General features: G+C 35.8%; 1 protein-coding gene across 24 annotated transcripts in view; it reads left to right on the top strand.

The window, feature by feature from the left end:
- Window positions 1-16,541, top strand: part of DLG1 (discs large MAGUK scaffold protein 1) — a 264,950-nt gene that overhangs the window by 78,110 nt on the left and 170,299 nt on the right. The gene's annotated exons all lie outside the window — the stretch shown is intronic.

Consider the following 16,541-nt stretch of genomic DNA (forward strand, 5'->3'; position numbering starts at 1 on the left):
TATGTTAGACGTTAAGGAATTTCTACATAACATTAAAAATAAAGAGATAGGATTAAGATGGTGGAATAGAAGGACTGGAGTTCAGCTTCTCTCATAAAGACAACAAAATTACAACCAAATGCTGAGCAACCTTCAACCAAATGGACTGGAAACTTTCAAAAAGATAACCTACTCCAGAAGACAAAGAGAAGGCCACATCAAGAGGTAGGAGGGGCGATTATGTGATATAAGCAACCCCATACCTCCCGGGTGGGAAGCTCCACAAACTAGAAAGTAACTGTATCACAGAGACTCACTTACAGGAGTGAGAGTTCTGTGCCCCACGTCAAATCCCCATGCCTGAGGATCTGGCACTGCCCACATCAAATCCCCACACCTGAGGATTTGGCACTGGGAGAAGGAGCCCCCAGAGCATCTGGCATTGAAGGCCAGTGGGGATTGTGTGCAGGAGCTCCGCAGGACTGAGGGAAATGGAGACCCCATTCTTGAAAGGCTCACACAGACTTTCATTTGCACTGGGTCCCAGGGCAAAGCAAAGGCTCCGTAGGAATCTGGGTTGGACGTGACTGCAGTTCTTTGTCGATCTCCTGGGAAAACAGGGGGTGAATGTGGCTTGTTGTGGGGGGAAGGACATTGGAGGCAAAGTTCTTGGGAATATTCATCAGCATTTCTCTGGAGGTGGCCATTTGGGGAAAAATTGAGCAAAGAAATATAAGATATAAAGTTTAAGAAAAGCAGAGATGCAAAATACAAATAACTGAAATAAAAAATTCATTAGAAGCAGCCAACAGCAGAATACAAGAGTCAGAAGAACAAATAAGTGAGGTGGAGGACAGACTAGTGGAAGTCACTGATGTAGAACAGAAAAGAGAAAAAAGATTGAAAAGAAATGAAGACTCTCAGAGACATCTGGGACAACATTAAACACACCAACATCTGTATTATTAGGGGTGCTAGAAGGAGAAGAGAGAAAGGGACAGAAAAAATATTTGAAGAGGTAATAGCCAAAAACTTCCCCAAGATGGGAAAGGAACCACCCATTCAAATCCAGGAAGTGCAACAAGTACCATCTAAAATAAACCCAAGGAGGAACACCCTGACTCACATATTAATCAAACTGACCAAAATTAAAGACAAAGAGAAAATACTGAAAGCAGCTAGGGAAAAGAATCAACATACAAGGGAACCCCAATAAGGTTATTGGCAGATTTTTCAACAGAAACTCTGCAGGCCAGAAGGGAGTGGCATGATACACTTAACGTGATGGAAAAAAAAAAAACCTCCAATCAAGATTACTTTACCCAGCAAGGCTCTAATTCAGATTTGAAGGAGAAAACAATAGCTTCACAGATAAGCAAAAGCTAAGAAAATTCAGCAACACTAAACCAGCCTTATGACAAATACTAAAGGAACTTCTTCTCTAGGCAGAAAAGAAAAGGCCGCAACCAGAAACAAAAATGTCACAAAAGACAAGGCTCACCAGTAAAGGCATATATAAGAATAATCAAAGAATACTACCTAGTCCTTTAGAAGCCCTCCCATTTGCCCACCTCAGGTCCCATCCTTTTGTATTACATAATCATAAGTCTGTATTTGGAATGCGTTGCTTTTCTTTATAATTTTTAAACAATCGTAACATTTTGCATATTTTTGAACCACTGGATAATGTTGTTGACCATTTATTTTGCCTACTTTTCTTTCTGTTAGATTATTTTTCTATTCTTAACTGATTTTTAAGATATTTAAAAAATTTATTCTGAATTTAAATTTGTTGATTTTACAGGTTAGAAATACCATTTCCCATTCTATAGCTTATGGCGTTTTTGTCCAGCCCTTTTTGATACCCTTTGATCATTAGAATCACATAATTTTTAATTTTTTCTTAATATTTTGTATTTTTCCATTGTAACTGATTTACAGTGTTCTGTCAGTTTTATGCTGCACAGTAACGTGTCCCAGTCACACATATATATATACATTCTTATTTCTAACATTATTATGCTCCATCACAAGTGACCAGACATAGTTCCCAGTGCTATACAGCAGGATCCCATTGAGAATCACATAAGTTTAGTGTCAAACTACCAGTCTTTCTGTTAAGGTTTACATATTTCATACCTTGTTTTGAATTTTCTTCCAGAGCCAGAAGTTACAAAAATGATCTCCCATATTATATTGTAAAAGTTTCCCATATTCTAAAAGTTTTATAGTTTTAACTTTCTTATCTGCTAAAATTAATTTTCGTTTGAATGTGAGATATAAAAGTCCCATTTCGTTTTTTCCTAATGGCCACCCAATTGTCTCAGATTCATTTATTGACAAATTCTTTCCATTCTCCTAGTGATCTATATTGTGTCATAAATTCCCATATGTGAGTCCATTTCTGGATTATTTATTTTGTGCAACTCATCAGTTTATCTAACCCTATGCTAGTACTCATTATCTTAATCACTATACATTTAAAATAATAGCAGTCTTAATTGTTGACTTATTATTTTTTGTTTTCTGTACAAACAGTAATATCATTTGTGAATAATGACAATTTAGCTATCATAAAAGAGAATTCCTAGGTCAAGAGTTATGTGTTTTTTTGTTTGTTTTTGACTGTGCCATGGCAAGTGGAAGTTCCTGGGCCAGAGATCAAACATGTACCACAGCTATAACCACAGCCACTGCAGTGACAACACAGATCTTCAACATGCTGAGCCACAAAAGAAATCCACTTACATGTTTTTTATATTTTGATAGATAGTGTTAAAATTGCTGGCAAGAAAAAGCTATTCGCATTTACATTTCCGTTGATATGTTAAGAGTTTTGACTTTTCCACACTTTCCACACCATCACCAGCACTAAGTGTTGTCAAGCATTATATTTTTGTTTATCTTCCCAGATTTTAAATGTATTTCTTTATGAGTGGGAGGGTAAACATCTTTTTTAAGATAATGTTAAAAATCCAGATTTTGATTTTTAAAAATTTTTAAATTATAGTTTTACATTGTTCTGTCAATTTCTGCTGTACATTGAAGTCACCAGTCATACATTACACACTCTTTCTCATATTATCTTTCATCATGTTCCATCACAAGTGATTGGACATGGTTCCCTGTGCTATATATAGCAGGACCTCATTGTTGATCCATTCTAAAAGTAACAGTTCGCATCTGTTAAGGCCAAAGCCCCAGTCCATCCCACTCCCTCCCCCTTGGCAACCACAACTCTGATGTCCATGTCTGACCCAACTGGGTAAAATGCTTTTGAGAGTAGTTGGGGTGTTGCTTGTGTTACTAGTTTGCTTTTTATTGCAGAGGTACATTCCATTATGTGGATGTATTACATTTTCTTTATCCATATCTGCTAATTGATATTTGGGTTAACAGTTTCCCTCTATTTTGAAATAAGGATTATATGAATCTTCATGCACAGATTTTTGGACATACAGTTTTGTTTCTCTTGTATGTCTAGTGGTTGTTTTCATATCCTAGGTATAAGAATGGTTATTTTCCTATCCTAGAACTGTATGAGCGTTCCAGTTGCTCCACATTCTCACCAATACTTGTCTTTTCTTCAAAAAAAACAAAAAAAATTTAGGCCTTTTTTTTGGGTATGCAGTAGTATCTCATTGTTTTATTTTACATTTTCTTATGACTTGTAATGTTGACCCTCTTTTCATGTTTGACAGTAGTATCTCTTCCATTAGAAAATGTTATGTGTTTAATTTGTCCCTTCGAAAAAACACGTTGGAGTCCTAACCCCTAGTATCTCAGAATATGTTCTTACTGGGAGATGAAGTCTCTGCAGATGTAATCAAGTTGAAATAAGGTCATTAGGGTGGGTGTTAATCCAATATGGATGGTGTACTTACAACAAGGGAAAATTGGGACAGAGACAGGTACACAGCAAGAATGCCATATGAAGATAAAGGCAGAGATCTGGATGATGTACCCATAGCCAGGGAATTACAAAGAGTGCCACCAAAGCCACCAGAAACAGAAGAGAGGCATGGAATAGATTCTTCCTCACAGGCCCTCAGAAGGAACCAGCTATGCTGACATTTTGATCTCAGACTTCTAGCACCCAGAACTGTGAGATAATAAATTTCAGTTACTTAAACTGTTTCAGCCACCCAGGTTTTGACACTTCATTACAGTAGCCTTAGCAAACTAACATATGAAGTATTACATAAATTTGTTCCCCAGTTTAAAAAAACTTGGATAGTTTGTCTTCCTGTTATTGAGTTGCAGAAGACCTTCATATATTCAAATGAATCTTTTGTCAGACTTATTTATTGCAAATATTTTCTCTCATTTTGTAGTTTGCCTTTTACTTTCCTTAGCAGTGGGTTTTTTTGTTTGTTTTTTTTTAGGGCAGTGTATGGAGGTTCCGAGGCCAGGGGTCCAATCGGAGCTACAGCTGCCAGCCTACGCCACAGCCACAGCAACGCAGGACCTGAGCCTTGTCTGCAACCTACACCACAGCTCACAGCAATGCTGGATCCTTAACCCACTGAGTGAGGCCAGGGATAGAACCCACATCCTCATGGTTCCTAGTCGGATTGGTTTCTGCTGCACCACAATGGGAACTCCAGTTTTAAAGAACAAAAGTTTTAGTAAAGCAGAGTTCACCATATGTTTTTATCGTTGTGGGTTTTTTTTTGTGTGTGTTTTCTATATAATAAATCTTTTCCTACCCAAAGTTTGCAATTTTTTTCTTGTATTTTCTTCTAGAAGTTTTATAGTTTTAGATTTTACTTGTAGGTCTATGATCCATTTTTGAATCAGTTTTTCATGTGAGGTGAGGTAAGGATCAATGTTAATATTTTTCCATATAAATATCCAGTTGTAGCAGCATCGGTTGTTGAAAGCTTTTTCCCTCCCTCATTGAGTTGCTATTGTACTTTGTCAAAAATCAATTAACCACAAATGTGTGAATTTATTTCTAAACTCTATTCTGTTCCATTGTTAAGTCTGTCCACCCTTTGGCCAGTTCCAAACTGTGTTGACATCAGGTAGTGTTCAGCTTTGTTCTTTTTAAAGTTAGGTTTGGCTGTTCTAGATCATTTGCTGTTTAACGTTTTATAGTCTAGATTCATTTTCTACAAAAAGTGTGCTAGAATTATTACTGGGATTGCATTGAATATATAGATCATTTGAAGAAAACAAACATCTTAGCATTGAGTCTTCTAACCCACAAACTGTTATGTCTCTAGGTTTTAATTTCTTTTAGTGATTATGTAAAATTGACAGTGAAGATGTATTGCATATCTTTTGTAAAATTTATTCTGAAAATTTATGTCTTTTTTGGAGTTGGTGTAAATGGAATTTCTAGAAAGTGTTGGTTTCCAATTATTTGGTTTTGATGTAAAAAATATAGTTTGATTAACATAGTACTCTGCAACTTTGTTAAATTCAACTATTAGTTTTAGTAGTTTTGTAAATTCATTGTAAATTATCACTGTAAACAACCATGTCATTTGTGAGAGAGACAGTTTTACTTCTTCCTTATTGACTTTTTATGCTTTTTATTTCTTTTATACACCTTCTACCCATGGTTAGGACATTCAACACAATGGGTTTTGGTTTTGTTTTGTTTTTTCATTTTTAAAGTTTAATAGTATAGCTGATCTACAAGGTTGTGATAATTTCTTCTGTAGAGCAAAGTGATTCAGTTATATATGTACACACATCCATTGTCTTTCAGATTCTATTTCCACAGAATATTAGAGTTCTCTTTGCTTTACAGCAGGTCCCTGTTGGCCAAATATGTTGGTGTGCATACACCAGTCCCAAACACCAGTCCATCTGCCCCCACCCACCTCCTCTGTCCCCTTTGGTAACCTAAAGTTTTTCAAAGTCTGCCACCCACCTCCTCTGTTCCCTTTGGTAACCTAGTTTTTCAAAGTCTGCTGGTCTCTCTGTTCTGCAGGAAATTCATTTGTATCCTTTGTTTAGATGCCACATATAAAGTGGTAACATATGATGATGTTTGTCTTCCACCCTCTGACAGTGCTTATTAGTATGATAATTTTGGGGTCCATCCATGTTGCTGCAAATGGCATTATTTCATTCATTTTTATGGCTGAATACTATTCCATTGTATGTATGTACATCTTTATCCATTCCTCTGTCGATGGACATTTAGGTTGCTTCCTTTTCTTGGCTATTGTAAATAGTGCTGTAATGAACATTGGGGTACATGTATCTTTTCAAATTATGGTTTTCTCTGGATAGATGCCCAGGAATGAGATTGCTGGATCAAATGGTAATTCTATTTTTAGTTTTTTTGAGGAACCTCTGTACTGTTTTCCATAGTGGTTGCACCAGTTTGTATTCCCACCAGCAGTGTAATAGGGTTACCTTTTCTCTACATCCTCTCCAGCATTTATTGTTTGTAGACTTTTGATGATGACCTTTCTGACTGGTGGAAGGTGGTACCTAGTAGTAGTTTTGATTTGCATTTCTCTGATAATCAGTGATGTTGAGCATCTTTTCATGTGTTTTTTGGCCATCTGTATGTCTTTGGAGAATTGTCTGTTTAGATCTTCTGCCCATTTTTTGATGGGGTTGATTGTTGTTTTTTTCAATATTGAGCTGTAGGAGGTGATTGTGTATTTTGGAGATTAATCCCATGTCAGTCACTTCATTTGCAAATATTTTTTCCCATTCTGTATGTTTTTTGTTTTGTTTATGGTTTCCTTTGCTGTGCAAAAACTTTTAAGGTACTTAGGTCCCATTTGTTTCTTTTTGTTTTTATTTTTGTTAATCTAGGAGGTGGGTAAAAAAGATATTGCTGTGGTTTTATTCCAGTGAGTGTTCGATCTCTGTTTTCCTCTAAGAGTTTTATAGTATCCAGTCTTATATTTAGGTCTTTAATCCGTTTTGAGTTTATTTTTATTTATGGTGTTAGAGACTGTTCTAATTTCATTCTTTTACATGTAGCTGCCCAGTTTTCCCAGCACCACATATTGAAGAGACTGTCTTTTTCTTCATTGTATATTCTTGCTTCCTTTGTCATAGATTAATTGACCATAGGTGTGTGGGTTTATTTCTGGACTTTCTATCGTGTTCCATTGATTATATTTCTGTTCTTGTGTCAGTACTATACTGTTTCAATAACTATAGCTTTGTAGTAGTCTGAAGTCAGGGAGCCTGATTCCATGAGCTCCATTTTTCTTTCTCAGGATGGCTTTGGCTATTCAGGGTCTTTTGTGTTTCTAAACAATTTAAAATTTTTTTGATCTAGTTATATGAAAAAATGCCATTGGTAATTTGATAGGAATTGCATTAAATCTGTAGATTGCCTTGAGTAGTATAGTCATTTTGACAGTATTGATTCTTCCAATCCAAGAACATGGTCTGTCTTTTCATTTGTTTGTGTCATCTTTGATTTCTTTTGCCAGTCTCATGTAGTTTTCAGAGTACAGGTCTTTTGTCTCTTTAGGTAGGCTTATTCCTAGGTAATTTATTCTTTTCAATGTAATGGTAAATGGGATTGTTTCTCTAATTTGTCTCATCTTTCGTTGTTGGTATATAGAAATATAGTAGATTCTACTTATTAACCTTGTATCCTGCAGCTTTACAGAATTCATTGATGAGCTGTAACAGTTTTCTGGTAGTGTCTTTAGGATTTTCATGTATCATGTCATCTGAAAACAGTGATAGTTTTACTTCTTACTTTCCAATTTGAATTCCCTTCATTTCTTTTTCTTCTCTGATTGCCTTGGCTAGGGTAGCGTAAAGTTGAATAGAAATAAACATGAGAATCCTTTGTTTTGTTCCCCATCTTAATAAGAAGAATGTTCAGCATTTCACCATTAAATGTATTAGCTGTGAGATTTTTGTATATGCCCTTTATTGGATTGAGATTATTCTGGATTTTTAGTTTGCTACATTGGTGTTAAATTGAGTCATATATTTCCCATGTGTCTGTTGAAATGATCATTTGGTTTTTGTCCTTTATTCTGTTAATATGAAGAATTACCCTTTTTTTTTTCACATATTAAACCGACCTTGTCTTCTTGTGATAAATTTTATTTAGTCATGATGTATTACTGTTTGGATTTTCATTTTCGTATTCAGTTTGTTAATTTTAAAGAGGATTCTTGCATGTGTTTGTGGCGGATATTGATTCATCATTTTCTTCTGTAATGTCCTTGTCAGAGTTTAATATTAAGGTTTTGCTGGACTTATAGTTGGGAAATATTCTGTTTTCTGTTTTTTGTTTTTTTGTTTGTTTGTTTTTTGTCTTTTTGCCATTTCTTGGGCCGCTCCTGCGGCATATGGAGGTTCCCAGGCTAGGGGTCGAATCGCAGCTATAGCCACTGGCCTACGCCGGAGCCACAGCAGCGCGGGATCCAAGCCGAGTCTGCGACCTACACCACAGCTCACGGCAGCGCCGGATCGTTAACCCACTGAGCAAGGGCAGGGACCGAACCCGCAACCTCATGGTTCCTAGTCGGATTCGTTAACCACTGCGCCACCACAGGAACTCTGAAATATTCTATTTTCTAAAAGAATTTGTGTTAAAATGTTTAAAATGTGTTGAAATTTTTCTTTCTTTTTTGGCATTTTTAGGGCCGCACCCGCAGCATATGGAGGTTCCCAAGCTAAGGGTCGAATCATAGCTACAACTGCCTGCCTATGCCACAGCCACAGCAATGCCAGATCTGAGCTGTGTCTGCAACCTACACCACAGCTCACGGCAACGCCAGATCCTTAACCCACAGAGCAAGGCCAGGGATTGAACCTGCAGCTTCATGGTTCCTCGTTGGATTTGTTTCTGCTGTGCCATGACAGGAAGTCCAAAATGTGTTAAAATTTCTTAATTTTTTAAATGTGTTAAAATGTTACAGAATTTGCGTTAAAATGTTAAAGAAGTGTTCTTCTTTAATGTTTAATAGAATTCATATCTGGCCTGGAGTCTTCTCTGAAGATTTTAATAAATTCAGTTTCTTTAATAGATATGGCGTCCCACAAAATATTGTGTCAGAATATAGTGTCTGGTAATAAGCATTTTTTGGAGTTCCCATCGTGGTACAGTGGAAATGAAACCGACTAGGAACCACAAGGTTGCAGGTTTGATCCCTTGTCTCACTCAGTGGATTAAAATTCTGGCATTGCCGTGAGCTGTGGTGTAAGTTGCAGACATGGTTCAGATCTGGTATTGCTATAGCTATGGCATAGGCCAGCAGCTGTGGCTTCAATTAGACCCCTAGCCTGGGAACCTCCATATGCCATGGGTGTGGCCCTAAAAAGCAAATTAATTAATTAATTTAAAAAAGCATGAATCCGACTGAGTCATTCCTCTGCTTAAAAATAAATAAATAAATAAATAGAAGCTTTTTTTTTTTTTTTTCAAGGAATTTCTTTGTTTTAACTTGTTGAATTACTTGGTTTAGAGATGTTTGTAATTACTTTCTTTTTAAAAGTTTAAGTTTTTTAGGGAGTTCCCATCATGGCACAGTGGGTTAAGAATGCAAATAGTATCCATGAGATTGTGGGTTTGATCCCTGGCCTCACTCAGTGGCTTAAGGATCGGACGTTACAGCAAGCTGCATTGTAGGTTACAGATGTGGCTTGGATCCAGTGTTACTATGGCTGGGGCATAGGCCAGCACCTGCAGCTCCAGTTTGACCCATAGCCTGGAAACTTCCATATGCTGTATGTGTGGCCTACAAAGAAAAAATAATGAATAAATAAATAAAAGGTTTGTAGGTTTTTTTTTAAGTGTAATTTATCTTTTGTTTTTGATATTGGTGATTGTATTCTCTTTTTCTATTAGGAGTCTAGAAAAAGGACTTACTCATTTTGTGACATTTGACTTTGCTAATATTCTCAGTTGTTTGTTTTCATTTAATTGATTTCTGCTCTTCATTATTTTCCTTTTTTCTCTTTGGGTTTTCTTTAGTCTTCTTTTTATAGCCTCTTGAAATAAATCCTTACATCACTAATTTTAAAACTTCTTCTTTAGTTTAAGCATTTAAACCTATAAATTTACTTGTAAGTGCTTGTAAAGTTCAGGAATAGTCTCCAAGACCACTCTCACTTTTGACACTAGTGCATGTTTAGGGGTTCCCAAGACCACTCTTAGATTCAATAATTCACTAGAAGAATTAGAGAACTCATCAAAAGCTGTTACACTCATGGTTATGATTTATTGTAATGAAGGATATAGATTAAAATCAGTGAAGGGAGGAGTTTCTGTTGTGACTCAGCAGTAATGAATCTGTGAGAATGAGGGGTTTGATCCCTGGTCTCACTCAGTGGGTTAAGGATCCAGCGTTGCTGTGAGCTGTGGTATGGGTCACAGATGTGGCTCGGATCCCACATTTCTGTGGCTGTGGTATAGGCTGGCAACTACAGCTCTGGTTCAGCCTCTAGCCTGAAAACTTCCATGTGCCGTGGGTGCAGCCCTAAAGAAAACAAAAGATGATCATGTGATTTTTTTTTAATTATTATTTCGTTAATGTGGTGTATCACATTGATTAAATTATGACTATTGAACCACCTTTCCATCCCTGGGATAAATTCCACATGTTCATGCTGTCTGATTCTTTTAATATATTGTGAAATAGGATTGATAATTTTATTTTTATAGATTTTCTTGCATCCATATTAATCTGAAAGAATTGACCTGTGATTTTGTTTTTTTGGAGTATCCTTGTCTGGTTTTGGTATCAGGGTAATGGTGGCCTCATAGAACAAATTTGAGGATGTTCTGTCCTCTTCAGTTTTTGGAATTGGTTTGTTAAGGATAGGTATTATTAGCTTTTCTTTATCACACATTCAATTTCACTGCAAGTGACTGTTCAGTTTGTCTGTTTCTTCCTGGTTCATTCTTAGAAGATTGTGCATTCCTAGAAATTTGTGCATTCTTACATAATTTTGCATAGTATGCACTTACGATATTTTGTGTCTGTGATCAATTGTTTCACCTCCTTTTTTTTTGTTTGTTTGTTTATTTTGTTCTTCTCTTTTTCTCTTGCTGAATCTGGCTTAAGCCTTATTGATTCTGTTTATCTTTTCAGAAAACAAGTTCTTGGGCTTATGATCTTTTCTGTTTTTTTTTTCTGCCTCTTTTTTTTTTCTCTCTGATTTTTATTATTATTCTCTTCCTTCTGCTGACTTTGGGCTTTGTTCTTTTTCTAATTCTTTTGAATGGTGGTTAGGTTGTGTGAGTTTTCTTGTTTCTTTTTTTCTTTTTTCTTTTTTTTTTTTTTTTGTCTTTTGTTGGGGCCACGCCTGCGGCATGTGGAAGTTCCCAGGCTAGGGGTGAAATCAGAGCTGTAACTGCTGGCCTACACCATAGCCACAGCAACACCAGAGCCAAGCTGCACTGCAACCTACACCACAGCCCACAGCAGTGCCAGGTCCTTAACCCATTGAGCAAGGCCAGGGGTTGACCCCCACATCCTCATGGATACTAGTTGGGTTTGTTACCACTGAGCCACAGTGGGAACTCTGAGTTTTGTTTATTGAGGTATTTGTATTGCTATAAATTTCCCTCTTAGAGCTATTTTGTTTCCATTTCCATTTGCCTTAAGGTATTTTCTAATTTCCTCTCTGATTTTCTCATTGACCTATTCAGTTTTTAGTTACATGTTGTTTAGTTTCCACTTGTTTTGGCTTTTCCCATTTTTCTTCCTGTATTTGATTCTGTTTTCATAATCTTTTGGTTGGAAAAAATGTTTGATATAATTTCTGCCCTCTAAAATTGGTTGAGACTTGTTTTGTGGCCTAGCAGGTGATCCATCCTGGAGAAGGTTCCATTTGTATTTGTAAAGAATGTATATTGTCTTGTTTTGGGGTGAAATGTCCTATAAATATCTATTAAATTCAACTGAAAATTTAAGACCACTGCTTCCTCGTTAGTTTTCTGTATTGATGATCTATCCATTGATGTAAGTGTGGTGTTAAAGTCCCCTATTGTATTATTGTCAGTTTCTCCCTTTATGTCTGTTAATATTTGGTTTATGTATTTAGTTGCTCTTATATTAGGTGCATATGTGTTAACGTGTGTTACATCTTTTTCTTGTGATTATTCCCTTTATGATTATATAATGTCCTTTTTTGTCTTTTATTATAACTTTGTTTTGGAGTCTTATTTTGTCTTACTTTCTTGTTTCCACTTACATGAAATATTTTTTTCCCTGTCCTCACTTTCATTCTGTGTGTCTTTAGCTCTGAAGTAAGTCTCTTGTAAGCAGTGTATAGATGGGCCTTATTTTTCATCCAGTCAATCAACTATTGACATTTACAGTGATTATTGATAGGTATGTACTTACTGCCTTTTGTTGCTTGTTTTCTGGTTATTTTTGTAGTTCTTTTAGTTTCTCCCCTTGTGATTTGGTTATTTTCTTTAGTGATACGCTTGTGTTCTTTCTCTCTAGTTTTTGTATGTCTGTTGTAGGTTTTTGGTTTGTGGTTACCACAGGGTTCATATATATTGACCTGTAACTAGATCTTCTTGTTTTAAACAGGTAGTCATTTAAGTTCAAACACATTGTAAAAGAGCTACATTTTTCACTCCCTTCCTCTACATTTTGTGTTTTTGAGGTCTTGTTTTATATCCTCATTTTTATCCCTTTACTGATTATTGTAGTTATAGTTGTTTTTATATTTTTTCTTTACTCTTCATATTATCTTATTTAAGTGGTTGATCCTTAACCTTTACTAAATATTTACCTTTATTTGTGGGATTTTCCTTTCCTATAGACACTTCTTGTTAAAGCCTTTTATTTTCCAAATAGAGAAGATCTTTAATCATTTACTACTTGTCTAGGAATTTCTCTTATCTCTCCTGCTATTCTAAATGAAATCTTGCTGGTGTCCTATGTTACAGGTTTTTCCTTTTTAGCACTTAAAGTATATCATTTCCCCCCTTCTGGCTTGCAGGGTTTCTGCAGTAAATTCAGCTAATAGCCTCATAGGGATTTCCTTGCATGTGACTCTTTGTTTTTCTCTTGCTGCCTTTAGAATTACCTCTTTAATTTTTGACACTTTAATTATGATATGTCTTAGTATAGGTCTGTTTGGGTTCATCTTGTTTTGGACCTTTGGTGCTTCCTGTATCTGAAGATCTATTTCCTTCTTCAGGTTTGGGAAGTTTTCAGTCATAATTTCATCATGTCCATTTTTGACCCACTTCTCTCCCTCTCTTCTCCTTTTGTGTCTTCTGTAATGCAAATATTGGTACTCTCTGTATTACCCTAGAGATCCCTTAAACCATCTTTTTCATTTCTTATTTTTTTAGCACATCTGTGGCATGGAAGTTCCTAGGCCCCAGGTATCAAATTCACATCACAGTAGCAGCCCAAGGTGCTGCAGTGACAACGCCAGATCCTTAATCCACTTCACCACAGAACTCTTTGTTCTCATTTTTTAAATTACTAGTAGTATTTTTACTGGTAAGAGTGGGTGATTTCCATTATTCTGTCTTCCAGATTCTTACCCATTCTGTATCACCTAGTCTGCTGTGATTCCTTCTAGTGCATTTTTTTTGTGTCAGTTATTGTATTCTTCAGTCTGACTAGTTCTTGTATATATTTTCTAGATTAAAGATAGTAGGAGTCTGTATACTAAGGATACCATAAAACATAAAAAAGATGGGGAAGTATATTTAGAATGCTGTTATTAAAATCATTTTAAAATCTCCTTTCTCTTTTGTTCTGTCCTTTTATTTCATCCCTATTTTATAACTATTTTCTCATGTAAGTGCTGGATAAGTTATGTTTGACCCATCCTTGTAGGAGGCTTAGTTTTATGCATTCTAACTCTGTTAACAAAGTATTTATGTGAAATTTTCGGTGTTAAAATTATTTTGCAAAAAGGTTGAGATCAATCTTTAGGTAATAAGAAATACAGATGAATGTTGCTGCATTTAATGTAATGGTGAGCCCTGAAAGCTACTTGGAAATACTTCCTTATGTAATTATTATAACCAAAGGAATCCCTTTTTTGAATCATTAATAAATAATAGAGTTTTCCTTTCGGCATCTGTATATGGTGTAATAGGCTTTGTTTTCTTTTTTTTTTTTTTTAGGGCTGCACCTGTGGCATAGGGGAGTTCCCAGACTAGGGGTTGAATCAGAGCTGTAGCTGCCACCCTCTGCCACAGCCACAGCAATGCCAGATCCGAGTTGTGTCTGTGACCTCTGCTGCAGCTCATGGCAGTTCTGGATCCTTAACCCATTGAGTGGGGCTAGGGATTGACTCTGCATCCTCATGGATACTAGTTGGGTTTGTTACTGCTGAGCCACAATGAGAACTCCATATTAGACTTTTTTAAAGGTGCCAAGTACAAGGGAACTCAGAAAATTAAATGATTTCTACTGGCTAGAGATAAGACACTTTTAGCTTCAAAAAGAATATTTTTAATGGACTAAAAATCAATCAAATAGAAGTTCCCATCGTGGCACAGCAGAAACAAATCCAACTAGGAACCATGAGGTTGCGGGGTCAATCCCTGCCCTTGCTCAGTGGGTTAAGAATCCAGCATTGCTATGAGCTGTGGTGTAGGTTGCAGACATGGCTCAGATCTGGTGTTACTGTGGCTATGGCTGGCAACTGTAGTTCTGATTAGACCCCTAGCCTGGGAACCTCCATATGCTATAGGTGTGATTGTTAAAAAAACAAACAACACAAAACAATAACAAAAAAAGTATCAAATATGTGTAATCCATCATTTTATAATAATTTTAAAACCATATGCTGTAGGTGTGATTGTTAAAAAAACAAACAACACAAAACAAAAACAAAAAAAGTATCAAATATGTGTAATCCATCATTTTATAATAATTTTAAAACCATATGCTGTAGGTGTGATTGTTAAAAAAACAAACAACACAAAACAAAAACAAAAAAAGTATCAAATATGTGTAATTCATCATTTTATAATAATTTTAAAAGTATTAATATACTATAACGTTCACCCTTTTAAAGCATACAGTTCTGTGCATAAGGCTGTGCAAACATCAACAGTAACTAATTCCAAAGCGTTTTTTGTCACTCCTTCAAAAAAGCCCCATGCCCATGAACTCTTGATTCTGGTTTTCCCCTCTCCCCAGTCCTTGGAAAATACTAGACTACTTTCTGACTCTATGAATTTGCCTATTCTGATTTATTCATACAAATGGAATTGTGCAGTATGTGACATTTTACTTCTGGCTTCTTGCATTTAGCATAATATCAAAGTTTCATGTTATATGATGTAAAAATGCTTAATCTCTTTCTACATTTCTACACCCAAGTATCCATTATATGGATACACCACATTTTTGTTTATTCATTCATAAATTGATAGACATTTGGATTGTTTCCACTTTGGAGCTATTATGAGTACTGATGCTATGAACATTTGTGTACAAGTTTTTGTGTGAATGTATTTTTTCAATTTTCTTGAATATATACCTAGGAAAGGAGTTGCTTAGTGATTGGTAACTCTACCTTTCGAGGAACTGCCAAATTGCTTTCTAGGATGCCTGTACCATCATACATTCGTCCCAGGACTGTTTGAGGGTCCCCATTTCTTTAAGATGTGGCCAACATGTATTGTCTGTTTTTTTGGTTATAGCTATCCTAGTGGCTATAACCATATCTCATTATGGTTTTGTTGCATTTCTGTAATGACTGATATATTGAACATCTTTTCACATGCTTATTGGCCATTCATTTATCATCTTTGAAGAAATGTCTGTTTAAATCCTTTGCCCATTTTAAAATTGGGTTGTCTTGTTATTGTTGAGTTCCTTATGTATTCTGGATGTTTACTAGGTACTTATTCTATGTACTGTGTTGTGATTATCCTTATCAAATATGTGATTTGCAAATATTTTCTCCCATTCTGTGGTTTATCTTTTCACCTTTTTGATAGTGTCCTTTGATGATCTTTTTTTTTTTTTTTCATTTATATGAAGTTAAATTTATCTCCCCCTCCCTGTCCTCACTTTGGTTGCCTGTATTCTAGATGTCCAAGGTCACAAAGATTTATACTTAATGTTTTTTTCCTAAGAGTTCCATGGATATTAACTGGGTTCATAACCAACTAAGCTACAATGGGAACTCCCTATGAAGCCTTTATGTTATATTTGCTTCATGGGGAGTTCCTGTGATAATAAGAGTTTTATTGTATTAGGCCTTAACATTTAGGTCCTTGATCCACCTTGAGTTAATTTTTGTATATAGTATTAGGTAAGGGTCCAATTTCATTCTTTTATATTTGAATATCCAGTTTACCCAGCACCATTTGTTGAAAAGACTATCTTTATTGAATTGTTTTGGCACCCTCGTGGAAAATAATGTGATTGTGTATGTGAGGGTTTATTTCTGAACTCTCTTTGATTCCATTGGTCTGTATCTCTGTCTTTATGCCAGTACCAAACTCTTTGATTTCTGTAGCATTGTAGTAAGTTTTGAAATGAAAAAGAGTCCTTCAACTTTGTTCTTTTTTATTTTATTTTATTTTTTTTAAATGTCTGCGCAAGAGGCATATGAAAGTTCACAGGTCAGGGGTTGAATCTGAGCCACAGCTGCAACCTACACTGCAG

The sequence above is a fragment of the Sus scrofa genome, chromosome 13 (genome assembly GCF_000003025.6).
Source record: "Sus scrofa isolate TJ Tabasco breed Duroc chromosome 13, Sscrofa11.1, whole genome shotgun sequence".
Classification (NCBI taxonomy): domain Eukaryota; kingdom Metazoa; phylum Chordata; class Mammalia; order Artiodactyla; family Suidae; genus Sus; species Sus scrofa.